The 26,662-nt window shown below is 39.3% G+C and overlaps 1 protein-coding gene across 10 annotated transcripts in view; it reads left to right on the top strand.

Moving 5' to 3' along the window:
* Positions 1 to 8,651: 8,651 nt before the first annotated feature.
* SOCS6 (suppressor of cytokine signaling 6) overlaps positions 8,652 to 26,662 on the top strand; it is a 123,320-nt gene continuing 105,309 nt past the window's right edge. For 6 of the 10 annotated variants that reach the window (XR_007200383.1, XR_007200387.1, XR_007200380.1 and 3 more), the window contains exon 1: positions 9,017 to 9,095. The gene's annotated coding sequence lies outside the window, so the exon portion shown is untranslated. Of the gene's footprint in view, positions 8,723 to 9,011; positions 9,096 to 26,662 lie in introns of those variants that run through there. The other 4 variants (XM_048289276.1, XM_048289274.1, XM_048289275.1 and 1 more) reach the window with 4 other exon arrangements.

Below are 26,662 nucleotides of genomic sequence, written 5' to 3'. Positions count from 1 at the left end.
CAGAATAAGGACTTGGTTTCAAGTTTTCACCTGTAAAAAATTAAATGCTGATTGATATGTAAGCATCTATCTTTAGTTATCTACATATGAAAATTGCTCCCACTAGGTATGTACTTACATATTACCAGTATTTAAGCATTTCTTATTTTTATGAAAAATGGGTATCATTATGAAAAAAGTAGTATTATATATTTGTCAATATGTTCTATAACTTCTTAATATTAGTGCTGAATAAAATTTTTTTAAATATCTTTGTTTCACTGTCTTTTTTTTTTCCAGATGAGAAAAATAGAAATATTATTTTTTCTGTATGATAAAATGGCATTTCTGGTGTGAAAAGAGTGAGATTGCATAGAGCTTTTTGTAACCACTGAATACTATTTAAATCAACATTTCTCAATTCATGCACTTCACTTTTGCTAAGTATCTTTCAGCTTTACAATGATTAATGTTTTCCATGCTGCCTATCAACATATTTATAAAACCAAGAATATGTTTTATTTACAGCAAAGACATGATAGAGATGAGTCATAAAAGAAGAGAAATTCTGTGTTAAGAAAATCCTAACAGAGCAAGAGAGGATGTTTTTTCCAAGGCATGAAGATCCATGAGGCACCTAACTGATGTATCTAAGTGCCCTTCATGTCTTTGAAAATCTGCCCTGAATACATGCTACTTAGTAGAATGCCATTGCTTCCATCAAAGCATTTTCTTTTCTGCAGCAAATTTGATATCCAGCTAAAATATGATTTTTACTGACAAACGGGGACTGTTTGTGTATTCGCTATATGAGCACATTTAGCAAGCATATTAACCTCCTTTTTTTTCTAAAAGAATAGTGTTATTTATTTATCAGTTTCAGCTGAAATCCTTCAATCCTGGAGTTTAGGACTACATCATTCTTAGTGTTGCCTTTACCAACGCTGATTTTAGTGGTGTATTAAGACACACATTCAAGTGCACTACATATGCAATGGAAAGAAGATGCTGCAGTGTTATTTACATCAGTAATAATTTCCAGCTTTGGAAGAACATGCTGCATATTCAGCGCTGCTCTTTTCTTTTATAAAGTTCCTGCATGAAAGGAATGAGAGCTGTGATACAATCTTCAGCATGTCCAGGTTGTAGTCACTGAGTATTTCTTTCAATAATTTTCCAAAAGATGCCTTCAGTTACATAAACCTAGAACAGAATAGTATGGCTAAAAAGAGTTTTGCTACACTATAATCAACAGTGACAAAATTTACTGCTTCATAAATAAAAAGCAGTGAAGTTCTCAAGGGATTCAAAAAGCTTTTGTGGAAGAAGAAGGGTTATACAAAAGATGATTCACTTACTACTGCAACTCTGTCTTTGATCACTGACTAGCAGACAGGTCAGCTGCCAGAGTATTTCCTGACTCTTTTGCATACTGAGAACAACCTACACACTCAATCATCATACAAGGGTTTTTCACCTTTTCTGAACCTTGTTCTCATATTTTTCAAATGTTCAAGTCGCTTTATGTGATGAATTTGACAAACTTATTCTGGAGAAAAACCCAAATTTAATGAACTGACTCAGTGTGATCTACAGTTGCATAGATATCTTCATAAATGTTCTCGGGATGTTTTTGAAAATGGTATGTAGATGCAGAGTGGGCTGGTTCCTAATGCACACTATGCCATTTCAGGATCTCACAGTGATCTGACTTGTGACCAAGGTCTATCGAAAATGCCTAGTGTGGGCAAGGGGCTTTCCCACCCTGGCTTGCCTGGCAGCTTCACCTTCACTGCGAGATCAGCACATGTGTGAGGAACTGTAGTTGAAAGCTCTGACTTCATTGAGAAAGTAGTTTTCATGTACAAAAGAGCTCTTAATGTCAGTAGTTTATTACTTGTTGCAATTACAAAAGTAATAAGAGTGTTGTGCCAAATTGTGGAGGTTGGTACTGTTGACTTCTTTCTGAGAGATAAGATTATTCATTTTTGAGAACAAACATTTTTAAGCGTGCATGTTTAGAGTGCAATTAAGAACAAGTTCACCAATTATGTCTTCTGAGCCTTCCACTTCAGAAAGCAACTCATTCCATATTGGCTATGTAACAGATGTCAGTTATTGATAGTTTTAATTTGCAGCTAATGAAGACCATGTTTGAACTTATGACCTAAATGTGAGAAGTTCCATATGTACCTCTGCAAGCCATCTAGATTTAAACATTGTTTCTTCAACAATAGTAAATTTTATTCCAGTAGGCTGTGAATTTTATTGTTTGACTGATAGAGCCCGAAGTCATCTTCTTTATTTTACTTGTGCTTTATAAATATAAAAAAAAATGGGTTAAAATTATTTACAAACCATGTTCAATTAAAACTAGCAGCTGTAGGTACATCCTCTAATGATAAGATCTTGAGAAACAAGAATATCAGGGCAGCTCTTGATCTAGCTAAGAGTGTAAGGCTAAGCACCTGAGAAATGAGAATACTGGAGCACCATGGATCTCTAGGTGAAGTCAGAGGGAGTTCAGAAATCAATAGAAATTGCTCACGGCATCACAGGCAGAGCATGACAGTGTTGAAGTAAATGTGGATCTTTTCTGTGAACTGGAAGGAAAGGACAATCAAGGTTTGACAAGAACTGCTCAGCTGGTATTGTGAAATGACTTCCTGCAACCATATCTCCATTTTAGGGGCAGGCTTGTTTGTTTGTTGGTTTTTAATATGCTTCTGCCCATGAACTGAGTATTTATTGTGCTTTCTTGCATGTTTTTAAAAGGATATTCTGAAGAAGAGGACTGAAAAGAACCCATTTGACCTTCTTTTTCATAACTAAGGATATGGCTGCAACACTTAAAGCCAGAAGGAACAATTAGTTGTTACACAGCAAGTAGAACATTAATTTCAAGGCACACCTGCTACTACTGTTTTTAAACATTTTTAAATGTAATATAATTCTTTGCAATGAACATTATGACTTGGCACCTACACTTAGTTTCCTTTTATGTGGTCTAATGAAGTAAGTATGACTCTTGATGTCAACAAACTTTTATATTTAGGTTTTTCATAAATTCTAGCTACAGCTGTATGCTTAGTCCTCATATAACTCTAACAGGAGCTGGGTGAAGAAAAATGCAAAAATAATACTAGCTCATAAGTTTCAAAATGTATTTATGCCTGTAAAAGGAAAGAGTAAGGCATCTTCTAAATCCTTTTCCCTTTTTTATTCCTTCCTCTATTTCCCCTTAATGATGACAAAATAAACCACAGCTTCTTCTCCTTTTAAGTAGTCTTGCTTAAGAACAATAAACTGAAAAATAAAATGGTTTATTTTTAAATTACCATTTTTAGATTTGAAAATTTTGGAGCACACTTTTGTAATGAACTCTACTCTGAAAAAGCAGTTCATGCACAACATTTTTTGGACCAGTTTCACTCCCTCAGACAGAGAAGTTAGAAAACAGAGCAACACACACCCTTGTCACAATCTCAGTCAAATCACACAAATCTCATTTGATCCTTCAGATCTATGGCAAAACCATGAACCAAAGCACAGAATGTTTAAGTATAATAAAGTAACCTTTGAATTTATTTCAGTTTGTCTTTGGCACTTGCTTTCCAAAATTATTGTCTCTTGGTGAACTCCTTGCGCCAGTTGTGAATACTGAAGTAAGGGCTAAAAAGCCAAGCTCATGAGCTGCATAGTAAAGAACAATTAAGATATTGAATATAATAAATCGGGCTACAGGGGAGAATATAATGTTCCAAACATAATTCTTTTTTCTTTAAAACAAAAAGGGTGTGACACCAGTAGCCATAAAAATATTTACTGGATACGTACTTTATATTTTAACAGAAGAAACACTACAGGTTGAAGAAGGAAGTCTCTGTGAAGTTTCTGCTTTACTGTCATATGAAAAATACATGACCGTAGCTTTCTATATATATTATTTGGATGAACTACTATGGGGAAACAGATGAAACAAGCTATATATGCACCAGTGCATTGGCTCTGAGAGTACAGGCTTCATATATATATTGTCTTTGTTAGCTATGTCCTGCTTCAGGTCAAAGTCCTCTGTGCCAAGAAGTTCAGACTGTTTGTGTCAACAGTGATTCATACATGTGAGGTCTGAGCTGGGAGAAGTTCTCCACCTTGCCTATCTTCCTGAATCTCCAAATCTACCCGAACCAGAGTACAAGCAAGTGTACAGGCAATGTGGATAATCAATGAATAAGATACAGAGGCTAACCTCACTGTATAAAGCTATTTGCAGACAACTATAGTCATGATTTATCTGCATCTTTGTTGACAAGAAAAGTGGTATTTTATTTCTCTAACTTTAGCAGGAATCAATTTGTGAGGCCCAATTTACCCTGAATATTCAGTTTTTGGTACATAAACAATTAAAATGATTCCCTTTCTCAATTACCGACCAGATTAGAAGTTAGTCCCCTTGTGCTGTTATTAGCACATTTGTCATTTTGATTTATGCTATTTTCTACTGTAGATAATTGTTAAAAAACTTTGATATAAGTAAATATTGAGGTGTGTTCTTGCTAAAAAATGAACAACCCCTATCATCAGCAGAAAACTTTGTAGTGAATGTAAGAATCTTAATTTCAGAAATGCTCATCAATAATTTTTAATTATATTTCCTCTTGAAATGACATTAAATGAAAGAGGTGAGAGTGGCACTTAAAAATAGGTGTATTTTAGAAAAACAACCAAGTAAATAAGGACTGGTTTTTTATCCATAATGAGATATAACAAGTCAGAACATAACCACAGCATGAAGCAGAAGCAATAGCAGTACTCTGACTAAAACAGCACATGATTTTCATGCATGACAGTTCTTTAGTAGCTGTAAGAGGTGTTAATGCCATCTATACATTAAACTAATTTCAGCAGTGTCCGTAAATAATGCCAATTTAACTCCAATCTGAGACAAAAGGTTTGTCTGTGTGAAAGAACTTTCTGTATAATTCACCTCATTTTGGTGGGGTTTTCTGTAAAAATACTATGAAACTGGGTGGAGGGGGAAGTCCCTTCAAAAAAAAGGAAGAAAAAAACCCCTTTGAAAATATTTACATAAATTAACTTTTAGAATGGAAATGGAATTTATCAACAGAAATGTGCAAGAATCTATAAAGGAAATGAAGTGGAAAAAGCAACCTACAGTGTCTGAAAACGGTATGTGACATATAAGGATTTCTAATGCATATTATAACATAGGAATATAAATATACAGCATTATTTAAAAATACAAATAAAGGAATACATAAAATGCACATAATTAAAAAGGACCACAGGAATTAAAAAATCAGAAAATTAGGCCACAGTTACAAAAAATGACCAGCAATTTAGTGATTTTGTATATACGGCTTTCCTTAAAAGCATACGTTTTTTTCAAGGCCATCTGAATACTTACCATCTAAAAGATCAAGTTCCTGTAAAGCACTACAATAATTTGAACATTTTAGGAAAATGACAACAAACTCCCTTTTTGAAATATACTTATCAGAATGGGAAAGGAAGGCATTTGGGTCCTTAAAATACAATCGCAGTTATATGCCTGCAAGAACAATAAGACAAAGGTACTAACCTCCCACCACAATTCAGGCCAAAGAACCAGGGCCAGGGGAGTTGTTACAAGATGATGATAACCTCTGCTAGGCAGGTCGGTAGCAATAAGAAAAAAAAATAGATATAGTGGATATAACATTGGCTTTATTGTCAATGAATGCTCATAATTTAGGTTTCTGTCCCTCTGAACTACAGATTTGTATATACACATTCTGATCTCAAAAATAATGAAATAATTTGTAATCACACTTTTGAGTGTAACGAGAAAAAAGGCATAAGCATATCAAAATAGAGAACCCATCAACATGCAAACCCCAAAGTAATTAAAACTGGGTGTAGAGCTCCTGATTTTAGAAGCTCACAAATATAAGGAAATCAGATATGAAAGATCTGAATTTTCTGTTTACTAAAACCAAATTTCTAGTTCTCATCATTTTAAACAAAAGCTAGCAACTGTTAGGCAAGTCTGATAAGTGGTACATACAGAGAACATTACAACAAGATGCCTGAATATATGAACAGCCCAATTTATTTCAATATGTGGTTTTAGGCCAAGAAAAATTAATCCAAGTGATCCTGCTTACATTCTCCTTGTCTGCCATCCAAGATGCAACATCAGTAGCACAACTATGAGAATTCAGGCTTGGTGATAAACTGTTGCTCTTGCTGGGATGTGGCTGTTTGCTGCCACATTTCAATGGGAAAAAGTCTACCCCAAACTTGAAGCACTATGTTAAGGCTGAGACAAGCCAAGAGCACACCGGTAGCCTATGGAGAAGAATGCAATGTGAGAAATAAGGTATGGATTCTTCTTTATGCCATGATTTATTGTTAGGAAAATGAACCTCAAGAGATTTTGCCACCTGAGCCGGCTTAGAGAAGACGAATGAGGCCTGGAGTCACCATGAAAAAAGGGAAGGGTGTGCACGGGTAGGAGGACGGAAGGAGATGGAGAGAAAATGAGGAAGGTGAGTACTTGGAGTAGTGATGCTAATTTAAGCCATATTTAACATCATCCCTAGTGAGAAGAAAGTTAAGGCGTGGAAGACATGGGGGGAAAAAGCTACCAAATGTTTTGCATTACTTTTCTTCAACCTTCCTGTTGTCTATCAGCCCCATTTCTGCAAAAAGCTAAGTCCTAGGATTCGTAAGACTGACAAGGGGGCAGTTTCAGACACATGGAAACCTTTGGTCAACACATGGGCTGGAAAACCTCATCATCCAGACTCAACTGTTTTTTAATAGTGTGGGAGACTGTAGAATAAGACTTCTAAGACCATTTAAAAAAATTGTCTCGCATGCAGTATAGACTACTGCAAAAGTTGCCTATGTTAAAAGCTCCCTGAAAGCAAAATGAAGGACAAACATTTTTAGCCCAGTTGGCTTCTTCACATATGGCTGCTATTGTCCCACACCTGCTGCTGAAAACACGGCTTAAGTTAATACTACATATATGTGTCAAGCACGAATGCCAGCAAGATCCTGAAAATAATTACTTGTTCAAATGCTTGTATCCAAAGGAAATGGAGGCCCAAGAAGAAGGTAAGAACACACACCCACACAAAGAAAAACTCCTTGTTTGAGGAAATGACAGAACTGCATAAAAATTAAACTGAAACTTTCCCAGTCATAGCCTTTCTTGCTCTCTCTTATTCCCCTTTTTAACTAGGTTGCTAAACTTAACAACAGTTCATCTAGGGAAAAAAAAGGAACCCTCTATGTTGTAAAAAAAAGTTAGTATTTTGTTTCTTATTTAATTTTCTTTCTTTCTTTGAACACCACTGCCAACCTAGAAAGTCATTTGTATTTTTCATGTCAACAATATTGGTTTTACAAACAAAAGTTAAAATCTGTAAGGTTTCATGTGATCCACTTGAAATGATTCTTAGCTTTGTTATACCACTGATAACATGCAATCATAATTGTAAAACAAACAGTTTTAATCTAAAACACTTAACAAAAACATAAATCATTCTATATATAAATGAAAAAGACAAACTTTATATTTGAAAAAAAAATTCCTTCTCCAACTCTGTTTAGTCATCATTTCCTGAAATGGTCCTGGCCTGCCAGAAACTGAGGTTGATCAGGCACATAAAGAAGCAGACGAACCTTGGATAAGACTCAAGGAAAGTCTTTAACTCTCTATAAATGCCTGAGATTTAAAAATATAAATGCAATCAGGGCACACTCTGATCTCAAGTAACCTTGGCGATTAAACAAATCACTGACCTCGACTCACAAATACCTCTGATCTCATAGAAGGATTCAAGCAGAATGTGCATAAATATTCTCACAGTCTTGAGTTTCAACAGATTCTTTTTAACCTTGAAATCGGTAGTTTCATAATGAGTCATACGAATAATCTTACTGACTGTCATGCGACTACATAGGTAAGCAAATTTTGCTTATCGGGTTGTTGATTTGCATCAGTTATATACATCACGAGCAGAAAACAAAAGTAGTATTTTACTAGCTCTACATCAGTCGGCAAACACGACTTGTGACAACTTTTAAGAGCCATATTGTCCATAGATTTTAATTCTTCGCCCCCTGCTAGTCACTTCCATCAGTCTCGCACATCCTAAATTAAGAATTGTTTTCTTGCTCTCGAGTTAGCATTTTATTTTTAAAAAGAGACCGGAGAACAAGCAATCAAAGCAGTCTGCTTGGCTGAAGTTGCCGCAGCACAGCTGGTAGGAAGTTTAGTGTCACTTTTCTCGTGGAGATCTGTGAAGCAGAGTTAAGCACAAAAGTAATGCCTGTTCTGGCGCGTCGCTTATCACGCCAAGGGAGGTGTGAGGGAAGGTGAAGCGGAGGAGAAACCACCTCCTTCCCTCTCTCGCTCTCTCTCCAGCGCAGCGCTGGTCTCCGGGGGAGCGCCCACGGCCAGCAGCTCGCGGCGGGGCAGAGGGGGGCGGCTGAAGGGACCCCTCCGGCCGGGCGCCGGAATTAGCTCCCTGTGAACTTCACTGATGAGCTCCTGTAGCCCAGCGGAGCGGTCACACACCGGAGCGGGTGGAGGAGCGAGGAAAGGGCCGGGGCTAGCGAAGCCCGACCGTCTCCCTGCCTCCATTCCAACGCGGCTCCCGGCCGCCCCCCGCGGGTTTCCCACGGCCGCCAAGCGGGAACGAGCACGGGGCAAGGCGCCCAGACCCGAGTAAGGGAAGGGGCTCGGCTTCTACGGGGCAGGCGGGCCGCGGAGGGCTGGTGGAGTCCGCCGGGCGGCGGGGGCGGCCGGGCAGGCGGAGGGACGGAGCGGGGATGCCCGCGGCCCTCCTGCCGCCGCCGGGCTGTGCGCGGGTGCCGCAGCCGTAGCCGTGCCTGCGGCAGGCGGCGGCCATCGCAGGCTCGCCGCCCCCGTGCGCCCCTCCGAGGACGGAGGGGTGGGGGCAGAGGAGGCGGAGGAAGCGGCGGCGGCGGCGCCAGGAACAGGGAGGCGGCGGCACGGCGAGGGAGGGAGCCAGAGCCGAAGCCGAGCCGGGCCCCGCGAAAGCAACAGCAGAGCCAGCTCCTCCTTCTCCTCCTCCTCGGTGAGTGCCGCTCCGCCACCCCCGGAGGCTGCTCCCCGCCGAGCCCAAGTGCCGGCGCAGGCCGGGCCGCGCCGCCGAGGTGCCCGGGAAGAGGCCCGCGCCGGGAGCGGGACGCCGCGGCCTCCGCTGGGTGAGCGTCCCCGGGGCAACGGGCGCACCGCGGCCCGGCTCCCCCCTCCCTTCACCGCTGGCCGCGGAGAGCTGGTGCGGTGGAGGGGAAGCCGGCGGATGGAGCCGGTGCGGTTCGCCGCTTGCCCGCCGCCCTCTTCCCGAGCCGCGGCCCCGGCCTCCGCTCCCTTTGTTTGCTGGGCTCCCCGAGCCCGCGGCGGTGCCAGGCCCTGCGGAGGCACCGGGGCCGCGGCGCGGCCTGCGAGGCGGGCGGGCGGGCGGGAAGAGCGCCGGGCCGGGGCCGGCGAGGCGCTGCCCAGCCCCCGCCGTGACAAGAGGGGGCCCAGGCCGGCCTCTCGTCTCCGCCAGTCGCGGCAGCGGGGCCCGCCGGGCTCCCCCGCTCCTGCCCTGGGCCGCTGCCCGAATGCGCCCCGCGCCTACTGGTGCTATTATGGGGGACGGCGGAACTGGGCTGATTTCCCTTTACCCCGCCGTGAAACCCGCCTTCAGTTGAGTCTTGGGTATCCCCGTCTCCGGCGGGGCGGGTGTCCGGAGGTGCCGATTTGGGCAGCCGGTGCTGGGATTTGTGCCGTGGAGAAGCCCCGGGTAACAACCCGGGTGAAGTGAGGGTGCGCCAAGAGCTCCTGAAGGGGCGACCGAGAGAGGCTCCTTTCTGTGACAGGCAGCACTTAGGAACTTGACTTTAACAAAAAGAATTACCAAATCCGCAAACTTCACTCGCTTTCATTGTTCTTCGAGCTGCTTTTTATACTCTCTTTCCCTAATGATGCCACTTCTCTTAGAAAACAACTAGCCCATGCCAACCCGTTTGCTTAAGAAAAAAGCCTTTGCAAAGCAACGGGGTTTTGAGAGGTGCAAGAGGATGATGCTTCTGTGATGTGAGGTACTTCAGCTGTGTCTTTCTGACCTCTCTTTATTTTTGTCTTCCCATGTTTTCAAAATCATCTTAGTTTGGAACACAATTTTTTTTTTTTCTGTGGAGTAGGTTACTGCGTTAAAGAAGTTGGTCGCAGAATATGCTTTAGTCAGGGAAACTGACTTCCCCTTAAAAAATTCTTGTGCCCTTTCACTGTGAAGTCCCAACCCCTCTTTCCTGCAGGCCAGGAATGTTTATGCCATGTCCATCCTGTTAATACACCTGTAGTTAAAAAATGCCTATTGCAGGCCTCCTGTCTTGGAGAGTTGCTGTCTGCACAAGTACTCGAGGAATAATGCATCTGCATTTCTGCTCTGGGTGGAAAAAATAGAAATAGTTCTGTTTCTAGTTTTTGTTTGTGCTAATAGATACATCTTTGGACTGTAGAAAATATAGAATCTTTGGTGCAATTATGAAATAAATTACTTAGCTTGGCTGGAAGACTTTAAATCACTGGAGAATGTGCAGGTATTTTTTGAGTCTTCTGCAATAAGACAGTAGTCGTAACTCACAGTTTTATGTGTAACTTGGGAAAGACAATTTCAGCTTTTTCAAAATGCTTGTTTTTTTGAAGTGTTAAACAGTACTTGAATGGAGTCTTCACTTCCTATTTGATATTCCTTGGGTTTGTGGCATTGCACTGTGTTTGGAACTGAGCTTTTACTCAAAATAGTTTCACCTGTTGTATGCTTAATCAGGCATGTATTCCCTATATCCCAAGTTTTGAGATTTAAGTATTTTTTTTTTAAAGTTAAACTTTAGGAAATTAAGCCTTAATACTTAAAAATATAAGTGATAACAGTGTAGTGTTATACAGACATATCTGCATTAGCTAGCTCCCTGGAAAGCTGCAAGGGTATGGAGTAGTTAGGGAGAAGCACTGTGTTGTTTCCAGGGGTTTCATGAGCATCACTTTGTTGCACCGCATGTATGCGGTATCAAAGTGTTTGCTTGGATTCAGGAGATGTGATGGATGATTCTAAGCTTCATAAAAACTTGACATACTGAAATCTAAAAAAAAGATATGTATTAACTTATATTATGCTGTTAACTTCTTTGATCCTAGATTGTGAAGTCAGTCAGTAACCTTGGGTTACTCTTGGAGAGGGATGGTTTGAAGAAATGGTAACTGGTCCTTATTGTTCTGTGAGTAGATTACAATTTCTGACTCTCCTTAGCACAGTGAATTGGTGAAGTGAGAGAGTGAACTCTTAACTAAAAGGTGTTCTCACAAAGCAAGTTAATTATTTCTGCTCTTTCTTATGAATTTTTTTATAGTCTTACAGTAATTTGAACATAAGTATTTGCAAGACTTCGTTTAGTAGTGTTGCCCTGAGTTCACTCCATATTTGCTATGCTATTGTTGGCAAAACTGGGGCCATAGTCCAGGGTAATCCCTCACTCAAGTGCCTTATTTTCTCTTGCTTTACTGCCCTCTTGGGCCTACACAGCACCACTTTGGTACTGTTTGGGTAGTACAATGCAATAACAGAGAATAGATAGGAAGAAGGCTGTTCTCTGCTGGTGTGTGCCTCAGTGTTTAGTTGATAGGGCTTTAATGTGTGTTAGCAACAAATTAGAGAGGGTTACTCAAGCAGTTCTGATGCTCCAACGAAGAAAATAAAATACAAGCAGTATAAAAGGGAATGTAATGCAAATGCTAAAATACCTTGAGTATAAATTGGATAGGATTTGGATTGAAAAACAGAATAGAGGTATCTATCTTATGCCACATAACTGTATATTTTGTACTGTAAAGTATTAAACTGAGAGAAAATACAGAACTTCGAGTTTACTCTTTTTTATGTTTTTTGTTTTTCAGAAGAGAAATAATTATATCTGTAATGTTCTTCGTCCTTATGTTTATTCCAAAATTTGTTTTCATTCTGTTTTGTTGCATGCTTAATTTTCTGGACATAAATACCAGTCTTCAGAAGACAGTAGCTATACTTGATGCAAAGGTCCCAAGTTCTTACCAACTCTTTCCTGGTGCCTTCCAATAAATTTATAGTAATAGAGAAGGAAATATTCTTTAAAAAAACCCCATTCTTAAAACTTGTTTTTGACAATTTCAGATGGCAAGTTATGTACAGCAGTATGTTTTTGTAGGAAAGAAGATGGATGTGCTTGTAATGGGATATTTATTGTCCAGGTTTAAAAAGCAGCTTCATACCACTCAAATATATTTTTGATACGGCAGAATATAAAGACTCATGGTACACAGTACATTCCTTCTTTTATTATTGTTTTTGCTTTTTCCTCTTGAAATAATTAATTTCTGAATTAAAACACTGTACTAGGCAAGTTGAATAAATTCCTGTGTTAAAAATAGTTACATTACTTTTGAAAGAAACATTTAGAAACTCATAGCTTTGGGGTTTTTTGTTGCAGACAGTTTTTTCCCACTGTAGCTGAATGATCTTAAGCTATTGAAACAAAAACCTGTCGCCTACTTCAGCCTCTCCTGGTGAATAAAATCAACCCCAAAAGAAACTGGCCTTTAATTATTGCCCTGGATGAAAATGGAAAGCTGACTGTATGTAAAGTGTTGACTGATACATCGAGGTTCTGGAAAAGGGTTCACAAACTTTGCTAGAGTCTACACAGACTGAATTTGAAAAGGCAACGTGCAGCAAAATCTGGCTCAGTCTACTTATTGTGAGAATTAAAATTTTCAGATCAAAGCATCAGAAATTTAGCTCTTCAAATCCTTAAGCTCACTTAAATAAAAGTTGCTCTGGATACTTTCTTTTGCCGGTTTTCATGGCCTTTTGCTTTTGTCATGTACAGGCATGCAAACAATAAGCATCTGGAACTCCAGACAATTTCAGAAGGCTTTGAGGTGTATGGCTTTGCAAAGCTAACTGCTATTCATTAGTCTGTAACGTGGATTTAAGAACCTATCTTGACATATTTCTAATTTTTAAAAGATTTGGAAAGATAATAATTTTTATTATCTCTCATGAAATTTTCTTCTGGAAAATATTAAGATAAAATACTCTGGAAACTATTGGCCTTTTCTGTCTCTTTAACCATTCATGTAACACTTTGGACTCTGAGGAACTCAGTTTGCCTTGTTTATGACAGGGATGTAAGCCACATGTTACCTAAAAAATTCTTTCTTGGTTGCTGCATCACCAAGAAAACTATGCAAGTTAAATACAAGTATTTGTTTAGCACGGATGTGGATACATTGGCTAACTTGTTCTGCTTCTGACTTTAAATTCCATTGAAGGAATATGAAAAAAATCTTGCTTGCAGGTAAAGCCAAGCAAAGAATGCTGTATATAGACATTTCTGTCCAGGTGCTGCTCCCCTAATATTGCTTCCTTTTGTGTATATATAGGGCACATAGTCTCTCATGCTCTGTCTTCTGTGAAACATTCTTTTCGTAATCTGCCAAGTGCAATAGGTTGGCAGTTTTAAAAAATCTTAGGTTTGTAAAGTGTGTGGGTTTTTGTTATAAACACCCAATAATCTTGCTGTAAGCTGCTGTAGAATAGTTTTGGATGAGAGCCATTTTCTCTGGCAGTGAAGGTATAAATAGTAGATGTTAGTAATTTTTTTCAGAGTTTAAATGGTCTGTAGTTAAAAATTTAAACCATGAAAAAGAATCTGTGCATATTGTTAAGTAAATCACACAGATATATGGTATTTTTCTTTTCTTCTTAGTGCGATATATAATCAGTGGCTGTATTTGTGTTATTTAACTTGGATGTGTATGATACTGACCTGTAAGAGGAGTTGTGTAAGGTTCTGATGGTCTTGAGTTCATGTGGTGAATGCAGATAGTGGATAAAGTGATTAGTTTTAGCATTTGAGATTACCAAAGGTATTAAATCTGCATTTTTCCTCAAGGATGTTCTGTATTGCTGGAAACAGTACATAGAATGGTACTCTTGAAAACATTGTTGGAAATGAGATTCCAGTCAGACGCTTTACAGTGTCTGAGCTCTTGTTTTTTCTTGAGTAGTTTTATTCTTAATTAATCTTGACGTTTTCTGGTAAGTGTGCTAAAACAGTAGTTTGTAGGAGTCTTGAGTAGGTGATTGTTTTTCCTTCTCCAAAGCAGTCTGCATTCCTTAAATAGGTTGAGAACATAGTAGGCTACTCCAAATGTTTCTGAAGCATGTTTGGTCCCAAGTTGTCTCCAAAACAGTGGTCAAGCTTGCCTTCTTTTTTTGTTCCTTCTGATTAAAGGAATTCTGTCTCTCCTGGCTTTGCCTCAGTAAGTGCTGGAGGACAGGGCAGTTACAAGCTGTAATGTTGACTGGTTTTGGCATCAGTAATGGGTTTTAATGCCCTCGGAATCCCTTTGGGTTGGTAATCAGCTATTAGATTAGGAGTTTTAATAAAATAGAGAAACAGAGACAAGTGTCAGCAGGGCAAAGGTTTTTGATTACAGAAGGTGTGCCTTCCAGGATGAGCTATGTGGAACTCCAAAAACAGGGTAGGCAGCTTTTCAGACGGATGTTCTTTCAGGAGCTGGTGGGAACTGGGCAAGTAAGGAATTCTCGCTGGATTCACTGAACAGAAGCTGTTTGTGCAGGGATACCGGTTTGGGTGAAACCTGTTCTGGGGAAGTCTTCCAAGCTGGAATTTTGGTCAGCCTGAGGAGACTGGCTCTAGAATAGTTGGTTTGTGCATTCAGAGGTACGAGTCACTAAGTTATGTGTAAGAGCTTAAGTCTGGGTCTGTGTAAGGTAGGTACCTTGTGGCTTTTTTTATTCCTTCCCCTCCCTGTTCTCTCTTTAGTGGAAAACAGAGGCAAAACCAGTGCTGATCAATGCACTCTGAAACACTGACTTTCCTCCTCTTTTTGGCTTTTGAAATGAAAAGAGCTACTGGTTAGTAGTAAGTAATGCTGAGAAGTAATAAATTATTAGCCATAGGCCTTTGGCATTATTTTGTGCAAAAAATCTAGTTACTTGGGAAAATACTTGATGTAAATGTAAATATTCTGTGCTCCCTTACTGCAGGGATAAGAGAGTCTATATTCTCCACCAGTACTGGTCTGAGTTGCTGTCTAATCCAGTGATGATCAGAAGAAGACAGTGAATGGAAGTTGTTATATCAGTACTGACTCAGGTGTCCTGTGTATTACAAAAATAAGTGCTTTTGGAATCTGCAATGTTTTAAATGTTGTTTGACGGGGAAAAAAAGGAACTGAAGTTCTATGTATCAGCATTGAAAAGTATGTATCCTCTCGTCTTTTTTTTTTTTAATTGGACTAATACTTTTTTTTTTTTTCCATTTTATTTATAGTGTGTCTTTAAACTTATGTCAGAACAGGAGAAAAAAAGTCGGTGTGCATGTACATGACTTTTATTCATGGTTGAACTTTGAAGCATAACTAGCTTTTGCAGCCAGGCTTCTATACTCCTGGCTCTGCAGAAATTTGACCTTGCTCTGGAGATAGCTATCTTAAGGGCTTTGAGTGTAAATCTGATAGAGCACATTACTTCATACAGACAGTGAAAATTTTATCTTAGATCCTGCGTGTGAGAATTTATACACTGATGCTCAATGTAAGGCCCAGTTTTTTTATGTGCAAGCTGAATACAATGTACAGTGAGGAGTCCCATTGAGTTAAATATCTGCTCCCAGTTAATTAATCTTTGTTGGGTTAGGACAGAATATTAGCAGAATCAGATAGTTTAGGGCTAAGTGCAAGATGATTTTCTGTTGCTGGCAACATTATTTTTAAAAAACCACCACAACTCCAACCAAACATCTTCGAGTGTGCATCAGGACAAAGCCGTGTCTGCCTAAAAACTGCAATTAAAATATTCTCCATCATATTTGCTGGTTGGGATAGTGGGCTGTTTCTGTCTGCAGATGATTAGAGTGTAGGTGTAGGAGGAAAAAAAGAACTTCGCAATTTTAATCATGAATAATTAAGAGTCTCTCTCATTTTGACCCAAAATGAGAAAATTTGCTTGTAGAGTAAGCTTTGTCAGAACTGGTGTAGTCCTGTAGAAAGGTTTTGCTGTGACGAGTCAGGACTTTGTGAAAAGGATGGCTAAGCAGCTTTGCCTGTGCAGTCAAAATTCTGTTCCTATTCTGGTCAGTGTGCAAGTTGTGCAGCATTTTGGTATGTGCCTTCTTAAAAGCGCCCTTGGACTTAAAAGGACTGTGAATTTAGAAATTTATTTAATGTTTCGCCTTCTGGTTTAGTGGAAACAAAATGTTACAGTAATTTTATAAGATTAGCTGGAGATAATACTCTCTCTACAGGTGTGTTTACCCTGTGTATTTGACAGTACTTTGAGCACAACCATGTCTCCTGTTTCCCATGTGTGGATAGACTCTAAGCCGTAAAGAAGATAATTAATTTACTCTGTTCTTATTGGGCCTCCTGCCAGGGAAAATGGGGAAGGAAATATTTTAAATAAGCTGTGTTTTGCATTCTCACTTTCTGAAATGCAGAGCTTGGATTACTCTCTGCAGTGGGTCCTAAGACCTTGGAGGGGCAGCCAGGCCACATGGGGGATCAGTGGGTACATAGTGCTTAGAGCTTCACTGATCTAGGTTCTGCTACTGGAGTGTGTTCCAGGAGAGACTGCTTAATTAGAGGTACTCAGAAAGATTTCCCCTTGGACACTACCTGACTCAAGATCCCCCAATCTTTAAACAAGGAGAAGGAAGTTCTGTTCCTCCACGCCTTGCCTTCTTGTTTGTTGTGTTGTGCTGGCTTGTCTGTAGAATAAACCTTGCTTTCTGTTTCACTGATTGGATCTCTTTTCCTGGCTATGAAAGACTATCTTTCTGTAGCTGATACTGTTTGACAATCTCAGTTGAATGTACCTCATTAAATAGTATGGGTGCTACCAAATAGAAGTGAGATGCAACTATGAAAGAGTGGGTTCCTTACACTCGATGTATTAAATGCTCTTTTGCCCTTAAAATGGATTCCCAAGTGTGTGTGAGTGAAGTAGATTGTTGTCACTGTTATTTATTTAGGGCCATAGATAATAGGTGGACATCTGGACCAGCATCCATGTGATGGAAAAAATGTATCTTCAGTGAAATATGGTATTAAATACAAAAGTATGTAGCTAAAAATTCCTTTGTCATTTGCATGTACAGGTTTCACAGACTGCTAGCAATACAGGCTGCATTTCCCAGTGATGTAAAAATATAGGATATAACAACTTGTTAGGTAGAGCCCTCATTCAGAATGTGAGATAGCCACAGAAATTTTCCACTTCTGTCCTTTCTGTATGAGGACTACCCTGAACACCAGCCTTTTGGCTGCTCTGTAGTGTGAAAAGATTTCTATTCCTTCTTCTAAAGCTGTTCTGCAGAAGATTAACAGAGCTGAAAATGAATGGTCTAGATAAAGATAGTGTGCTTTTCTCATCCCAGTGGAGTATGCAACTGCTTTGAAGAGGGAAAACCTGAGTCTGACTTTCTGTCCCAATTCATCCTGCATCTGAAACTGTTGCTGCACACTAGGGTATCTTAAGAATAAGTGGGAATCTCCTTTCATGGTGTCTAGGACCACTGTTCAAGTTATTAGACTTTGTAGTTTGATTTCCATTGGTGCAAGCTCCTTATGTGATCCAGAGGGATAGTATGATCATGCTTCCACATCTCATGATGTCCATAAAAAGTTGTGGTTGCCACTGAATTTTAGGTGGCATGATTCTGTGTGATGATGGACAGTTTTAGATGTGTGGGTAAAGGTGTTGACCACGAGGCAGCCACTGATACTGTTCTGTTAACACTAAGTACTTCTGCTTTTTATATACAAAAGATAAGGCTAAAGGCTATTGAGGAGCTTTTAATTAAAAGAGAAAAAATCTCTCTGAAATTCTGGTACTTCCTAGGTTAAGCTGCTCCCTGTATGTGTAGGGAGAAGGATTTTCATGAACAACAAAGGTCCTCATGTTTGTGAAAGTTTTACAGAACCTGACTGTTGTAGTATGCCCAAAGTACTTGCAGCTCCTGTAGATTCTTAGAGGGGTTGCTTATGCTTAGATACTGGAAAAATAATCCTAATTTGGACAAAAGTCAGATTTCTTATCTCTATTTCAGGTAAGAGTAGTTGCAGTTCTGACCTTTGCGGTTTGTCAAAATGTACTTTGCTTTCAATTGTATTTTTGGAAAGCAGGCCATCAACCTCGGTCAGATCTGTTGTGTTACAAGCAGAACATGGTAGGGGTTGTGAGAATGCTTTGTGCCATGCTAGTGACACCAGTTTAGCTAACTCAGAGCTCGTGTCATAAAGCTTAAACTCTGGGCCTTGGCCTATTTGTTTGTCTGAATTTGCTTTTATTGTGGTTTGCACTTTAATCACTTTAATTAATGGTTTGGAACTAACCTTGAAAGGTGTTTGGTTTTTGCTGCTTTTTTTGTGGGGAGAGGGGGATTAGTTTTGTTTTTTTTGTTACCCTCCTCCATAACTTTGGTGGTTTGCTTTTATTTTTTTCTGCATCTTTTTAACATCTTTAGCTACATACTACTGATGGATCTTCTGCTCCTCATCCTGCTACCTGATACATCTCGGTACTGTAATATGGGTTATTAGTTTGCTTACTGCTTTGATAAACAAAACAACTGGGCTGCAAGGACTTTGTAAAATATCTGCTGAATTGTGAAGTTTTAAAGAAGACAGGAAGTTGAATCATGACTTGAGGACAGTGATAGGAAGTTACTGAAAGGTTTGGTATATCTCAAAAGAATGATGAAACCCAACCTCGTGTGTTTGACTGACTCCTCCATTGTCAACAAAGCCCTGAAAGGGACCACAAGCTTTGACTGACCTCTTGCAGCACAAGATAATTTGCTGTTGCACTCAACTCCTGGAGCTGCACACATTTTGTTCCGCTGCCATTTTAGAGAGGTGGGGGAGATTTCAGATTTAGGTAGGTAGGTGTTTTCTAAAAACCCTAAGAGTTTCACCACTTTCCCCCATAACTCCACATTATGTGAATTAAAAATTTAGGTGTCAGAATTAAATTACCTTTATTTTGCCTGATGGTCTATATTATTCAGCTTATGAATCCTTCTAAAAAAAGTGGAATATAAGCTCTCTATGTTGTGACTCATGAAGTTTTGAATAGAGCATCAAGTGCATGTGCTCTAACATTTAAGTGTTAGATATAGAAGCAGCAAAAATTTCCTTAATGAAGCCAATAATTTTGTCTGGAATTTCGAGCTTAATTGGTGTACTGTAAGTAAATGGTAGGACTATACATTTTAAAGGATGTTGGAGAGCAGCATTAATATAAACATTTTTGTCCCACATGTGAGAGAAGACAGAGAACTGGTCAGGAAACTCTTCTGGCTTTTCTTAGCTTCTGAGTTCTTGGACTTTGAACCTCATGAATGAAATTGTCTACTATGTTTCCTATATAAATGGTTCAGATAAAGGATATAAAATGACTTTTCTCACTATGCTGTTTAAGAGGGGAAACACAAAGCATTTTACTTGCTGAGAGAAGTTGTCTGTGATTATTTTAGTGATAATATCTTAAATTTTCAAGAAAGTAAAATTAGTGGAACTTAGAGATTATTTTAGTAGTAAAGACTCCCAAATTTTGAATTAATATGATACATAGAAAATGTTTTTAAAGTTTAATAATTTGTGCTACTGGTTTCTTACCACAGTGATATAAAAAGTATCTCCTAAGCCTTTCTCTTTTTAACTGTTAACCAGAATTGAAAAACAGGTCACAGTAACAAATCACTTTTGCTTCTTGTGAATATGGGTGGTATCTTTAAGGTCAGAGGTAAACATTTTTATGTTACAATGAAACAGTTTTTTGTGAACAGCATTTCTCTGAGAAATGGAGTTGTTTCATGCCACTTTTCTCCTTGGTTTTCAACATAGTTTTTGAGTTCCAGAGAAAGCTTTTCCTGTATTTAGAAACGCCCTTGAATTTTTGTATATGTAAGAATATATGAATTTTTTCCATGGCTGCTCTCTCAGCTGGGACACTGCCTATCTGCTTATTGGATAAAACTTCATCAGGCAGCCCTCGAGGGGCTGCAGGGCATACACAGAAGCCTTGCATGGTTGGGTTTTCTTTCTATAGGAAGTAATGCTAAAACAAACAATAGTCTCTGAATGTGAGTTTAATTCTGAACTTTTGAGAAGTGACTAGGGAACTTAGTTTCTTGAATAGTAGCCTTTTACTTTATATGAGACACTCTGTTACAGTATTTTACGTATTCGTTGTTATTTCAGGGATTAGAATGACCTTGATTGCCTAAATGTAATTATTGTTTAAATGTAGCCAATGCCTTGTCATCCCAAGTCGTTCATAGTTCAATGAATATCTACTTCTCTTTTCAAGGAATTTTACTGAAAGGATTCATACACTTTCAAATTATATGTATGTTATGTATGCATTGTAGTAACACAGTTGGTTATTGCTTTGGAAAAATGTTGCTGTCTTTAATAAAAAAAAAAAAAGAATGGAAGAAATCTGTGATAATTTCACAAAATTAGCTTTCTTTCACAATGCACATGTGAATAGTATCAGTTGTTGGTGTTTGTATTCTGCTGGAATTTTCCACTGTTAGAACTTAAAGATACAAACTGATTTGGTGTGCACAAAACAGGAAAGCCGTAGAGGTAGCAGTCTGCAGGTTGAAAACTTATTAAATCTTTGAGTCGTATGGCAACCAAATGCCTTGATGTGAGGCAAGTATTATGTAATATTGACAGTAAACATTTTTGTCTGGAGGGTAATGGTGGACCTTTGTGACATCCGTGTAGCAAATACATTGTATTTCTCTCTGATAATTTGGTGAATAATCTTGTCTGTGATTCTGGGGATTGTCTTTATTAGCTGCTTCTTCCTCCTCAGCATGCTTGGAGATATCTCTGCATGTGTGAACTCTGTACAGATGTTGTGGGAGATCTTTCCACTTTTATTTCTCTTTAATCAGGACACTGTATTCTTTCCCTCAGACCATAAATGAGTTCATTTAATCCTTCAATTTATGTAGAGGGTTAACTGTCTCATAAAGAATTGCTGCATCTTAGCTTGAATTGAGAGCATAGAGTGTTATCTTCTAAGGAAAGAAAGCTTTTATTCTTGTTGAAAATGGCCTGGTGGAAGCAGGTGGGCGTAATAGTTGTAAAAACATTGGAGATTCTACCTGGTCATACAAGTTCAAAGGGTCATTCATCCTCAGTGAAAAACTATAGCAGGGAGATTAATTTGGAGTCAGCCTCAGTCATGAGATCCAAGACGGAATGGTACAAGATGGCGTAAGGCTGCAGTGTGTTGCTGTATGTTCTGACCTCCTAGAAGAGCTGAAAAATAGGAAAATTAATCTTCCAGTTTCTCCAGCTGCAGAACATGACTGTGCTGCATATGATAGAAAAATTGAATCCTCTTTTTCTGTATAGCTAATTTTCAAACCAGTCGCTATCTAGCTTGAAAAATTATTTCAGGTGCTTTTGTTTCAGCTTGTGTATTTGGTAGACAAATCTCTATCTAATGTATTTGTCTTTTAGACTTTAACAGTGTTTCTTTTGTTACTACTGGAATATGTTAGATAATTAAATTCTTAAAGCAATAATTCAAATTTAGTTACTAAGTTTTTGGGGTATTTTTAAAAAGGTTTTTTTTTTTCCCCAGTAATAATATTTCGAAAGTAATCGTATTACCTGGAGCTAATTTGTGCAGATATGGGGGTTTTTTTCTGTTTTTTTTAATATCTTTGATGCCAGGTGGATGTTATTTGTAGGAATAAAGGCCAATTATATATGTTTCTGGTTGTCTGTCAGATAAGCATAAATGACATGAATGTAAGTGGGAAAGTGAGCAGTTTACCACTTGCTGGTGAAGATATTGTTTTACAAACATGGGCTCTGAAGCCACCTGTTGGCTAGATAGTGTGGCTAGTGAGGTGTTTAAAATAAAAGTTAGGTTTAGCTATGTTTTGGGTTTGTTGTGTTGTAGGGTTGGTTTGGTTTGGTTTTGGTTTTTTCCTTGTGGATGTGACTTCACAGCTCTCCTGATATGTTGTTTTCTCATTTTTGCTCCTCAAGAAGACAGTATCCCATATTGCATCTTAAAGAAAGCAAAATTGTCAGTCATGCTTGCTTGGTGCTATAGTATGTTGAAATTACTTCCTCTACCTTCATTTTCACATCAGGTGACTGGGACAGGCAGAAGCAAAAAAGATGACTGTAACAAATTAACAACTCATAATTTAGGGAGAATGGCAATATTTAAAAATTTGTAGTATAGTGACATATGTAGTTATGCTGTGTAAACCCTTTTAATTTTCAGCAGAAATACGAATCACAGAATATTCTGAGTTGGAAGGGACTCACAAGGATCATCAAAGTCCAGCTTCTGGCCCTGTGCAGGACAGACCCAGAGTTACACAATATGACACATCTTGAACTGTCGGGCTTGGTGCTGTGACCACTGCCCTGGGGAGTCTGTTCCAGGGCTCAACCGTCTGGGTGAAAAACCTTTTTCTAATATCCCACCTAACCCCTCCCCCACCAACAATCTTCTTTCCATTCCCTTGGGTCCTGTCCCTGGTCACCACAGAGAGGAGATCAGTGCCTGCTCCTCCTTTTCCTCTTATGAGGAAGTTGTAACTGCAGTGAAGTTTCCCCTCAGTCTCCTCCAGGCTGAACAGACCAAGTGACCTCAGCCACTCCTCATGCGGCTCCCTCTCAAGGCCCTTCACCATCCTCGTGGCCCTCCTTTGGATGCTCTATAACAGCTTAATATCTTTCCTATATACCCACCCAAACCTGTCCCCAGCACTCGAGGTGAGGCTGCCCCAGTGCAGAGCAGAGCAGGACAATCCCCTCCCTTGCCCAGCTGGCGATGCTGTGCCTGATGCCCCCAGGACACACTTGGCTCTCCTGGCTGCCAGGACACTGCTGACTCAGATTCAACTTGCCATCGACCAGGACCCCCAAGCCCCTTTCTGTGGCACTGCTTTCCAGCCTCTCATTCCCCAGTTTGTCCGTACATCCAGGGTTACCCCATCCTAGGTGCAGAATCAGGCACTTGCCCTTGTTAAACTTGTATGGTTGGTGATTGCCCAGACCTCTAATTTGTCAAGGTCTCTCTGCAGGACCTCTCTGCTCTTCCCAATTTTGTGTCATCTGCAAACTTGCTCAGTGTCCTTTCCAGTCCTGTGTCCAAGTCATTTATAAAGATGTTGAAAGAAGCACAGGGCCGAGGATGGACCCCTGCAGAGACCCACTGGTGAGAGGTCATCAATGTGATGTCAGCCCATTCACTATAACTCTTTGTGCCAGACCCATGAGCCAGTTGCTCACCCATCGCATGCTGAGTTTATCCAGCTGTGTGCTGGACATTTTGTCCTGAAGGATCCTGTGACAGTATCAAAAGCTTTGCTGAAGTCCAAAAAGATAACATCACTTTGCTTTCTTTGATTACCTAGGTGGGTTACCTTGTCATAAAGGGAAATCAGGTTTGACAAGCAGAACTTTTCCTCTCATGACTCTGTGCTGGCTGTGACCAATGACTGAGTTGTCCTCCAGGTGTTTTTCAATACCTCCTAGAATAATTGTCTCTGTAATGGTACCATATGGTATTAGAGGCTTCTTTTTCTATTACTTTTCCTGTATTTTCCTCTTTCTCCTCACCGTATTGTCCCTTTTATTTTCTAGTGGTTTTTTTTTCCATGGAGGCAGGAAACAAACACATAATGCAGCTTTATGTGTTAATGGAGTGGTGTCTTTCTGTATTGCCCATTTGGTATATGCCCCTCATGCTGGGGGGTTCACTGGTAACAGAGGTTTGGCCTGGTAAGTTGAATGTCTGTTCTGATAGCACAGTAGGAAAAGATAATTCGTGTTTTATGTTTCCTCATCAAAATATTTGTTTGCAGCAGGCCCTTTTCAGCTGTCTTGATTTGTGTTTTGGAAGTGGTACACAGTAACAGTGTTTCTCTGCTTGCTGTAGAAACACCAGCCCGAACTTTGAAAGCGAAACCAAAATCAATATAAGTCAATGTGAAGTGGTAATATTTAGCTGTTGCATGTCTGCTGAGGGCTTTCTTTCCTTTTTTGGGAAGGGCTGGAAAAGTCTTTCTCACAATTACATTATTTGGTCACTAACATAAGAGTGGTCAGATTATTGCTGACCACAAAAAAATCAATTTGAGAGAATGGTCTGCTTTATTATTTCTGTCTTTCTGGTATATGCTTTGAATGGATGGGACAGCATTTCTAAAATTACATTTGGAAATGCTTCAGGATCCTGAAACCTAACTGCATTCAGATTTGGGTTTTAGTACCTGCATCCATACAATGACATAGGTTATGTTCTTTTCAACACACGTTCCAGAATTTAGATATTTATGCATACTTCTCAATGAAAAGAAGCATAGAAATGCATTTTTTTTTTGTTTTTACTGTGTTTTTCCCATTCTTCCTTTCATTTTCACAATATTAATTTCAAACACTTATGTTGTTCTCAAATACGTAGGCGCAGAATCTGTTCCTTGCCATCTTAGAGCAAAAATGTTTCAAAATTTATTCCTTTTACAAAATATGATGTCAGTCCATATTGTTAAATGAAATGCTCGTTTGTAGAGCATTATCGTTTTACAACTTTTCGGACTCCTAACTGTGTTATGGTTTAAGAGGATTGAATAAATATCTTGGATAAGCATAAATCCTCCTTGTTATCATGGTGAGGCTACCCCATTACATTACAACAGAGGGGAAACATTTTCGTGTATTTATCTTCTGTCAGAATGGAGTGGGGGATGGACCCTTAGTTGGAAAGGAAAGGAATTCTCATGCATTATCTCCCAGGAAGTCTAACCTTTGCTTATGAAACTAAACTTAATTTTTGCTGACAGACAGTCTGCTGCAAGGCTGGCTGCTACATTCTTCTAAAATAGTAAGAAATGAAAACAGAGCCTGACTGAGCATTATTCTCATTCTTCGTCTGCTTCTGCACAGCTGTGTGAAAACTAAAAGCAAAGGTTTATTTGCACTCAATGGATGTGATTTCCTGCATTGAAACGCATGAACATAGCAGGTTTCTTTAGTGACTTCTCCCATTAGATTCATCAAAAATTTTCCACTTTTTTCTTTTTTAGTGCCTTGGCATAAATAGAACTACTGGGTTATTTTTGGTTGCTCCTTTTCCCCCTCACTGTTAATCAGGATCTTAGAGCCAAATTGTGGCTTCATTTTCCTGATGTTTTTTCCCCATACTTCAAACAATCTGTTAGCAGTATGCTTTATTATCTTATATTTGCTTAAAAGAAAGTGATGAAAGGTGGTACTTGTGTCTGTCTTTTAGTAAATGTATGAAAAGTACAGTCAGCTTGTTTTCCCTGTTTGGGTGTTGATTCTCAGTTTGTGAGAGATCTAGCAGGAATGGCTGAAGTGGTTATTGGCTGTCATCCACCCAGCTTCCCTGGAGCTTCCTCCTCCAACAGCAGCTCTGGTATCGTGACATTGTGTGTGTTCTTGAGCCGACACCAACTGGTGCTGACTTCACTTTAACACCCCCACATTAGTGTGCCTATGGTAGCTGGGGAGCAGACATGGATCCCAGCCAGCCATCCTTGAGTAACAGAGATGTAACCTTGGCTGAGGGCTGTTAATATTAGTAACTGGGTTTGGCTATTCTAGTGATGAAATTATTGTAGTTACAAGACTGTATATACACATATGAACCGTAATAGAGATGCCATTTAACACCCTTAAGTTACTCCCCAGAGGAAAACCACCAATCAGATAGAAATATTCTGTTCTGCAACCAAATATGGGAAAGAACAGGACTTATTGCAAGCACTCATGGATTAAGTAGTGTTCAAAAAAAAAAAAAGGAAAAAAAAATCAGAGAAATCTAAATGTTAAAAGAGCATTTTTTTTCAACAGCAGGCCAGGGACAAACAATCAAGGTATTTGGACTTTTCCAGTGGCTGTGTTCCTGGTTTTGCATACATTTAATTCCCATAACCAGAAGTGACAAAGAAAAATTCCTTTGTGTCAAGTTTTCATTATTAATTTACCCCACTTTTCTACATATTACTAAAGGTGTACCTCGGTTATTCACTGCTAAAGGTTGCTAGTGATTAGGGTTACTCTATACGGTGTTAGAACAGTAGTGCCCGTGGACTGTTTTCTCTTTAAGCTTTGTAAAAAGAGGAAGTAAAATTGGACAGATGATACGACTAAATGACATGACTTACTGTTGGTTGGTTGGTTTGTTTTAAATTGTGATCTGTATAAAACCTGTTCAATTATATTGGCCTCTAGAGAGGTTGACCATACTTTTCTCAGCTGCTCAAATCTTAGAGGATAGAAATTTAAATTTGTGGTGAAAAACTCAGTGTTCAGGTCTTTGATTAGTTAGCTTAAAAATAGGAGGCTTTAAGTACTCTTGAATTGTTATAAGTGTAATGAACTTTCAGATGAGCTTCTCATCTGTTTTTCCCTTGTTCCAAATTTATGTGAAGTTGTACATCTGAGCCTTGCGCTCACTAGAAAAGCAGGCATGCAGGTCAGAAGGGCTTTTATAAAATTTGCAGTCATATTAGG

This window comes from Corvus hawaiiensis, chromosome 30, assembly GCF_020740725.1.
Source record: "Corvus hawaiiensis isolate bCorHaw1 chromosome 30, bCorHaw1.pri.cur, whole genome shotgun sequence".
Taxonomy (NCBI): Eukaryota; Metazoa; Chordata; class Aves; order Passeriformes; family Corvidae; genus Corvus; species Corvus hawaiiensis.
This window is presented reverse-complemented; position numbering and strand designations above follow the sequence as displayed.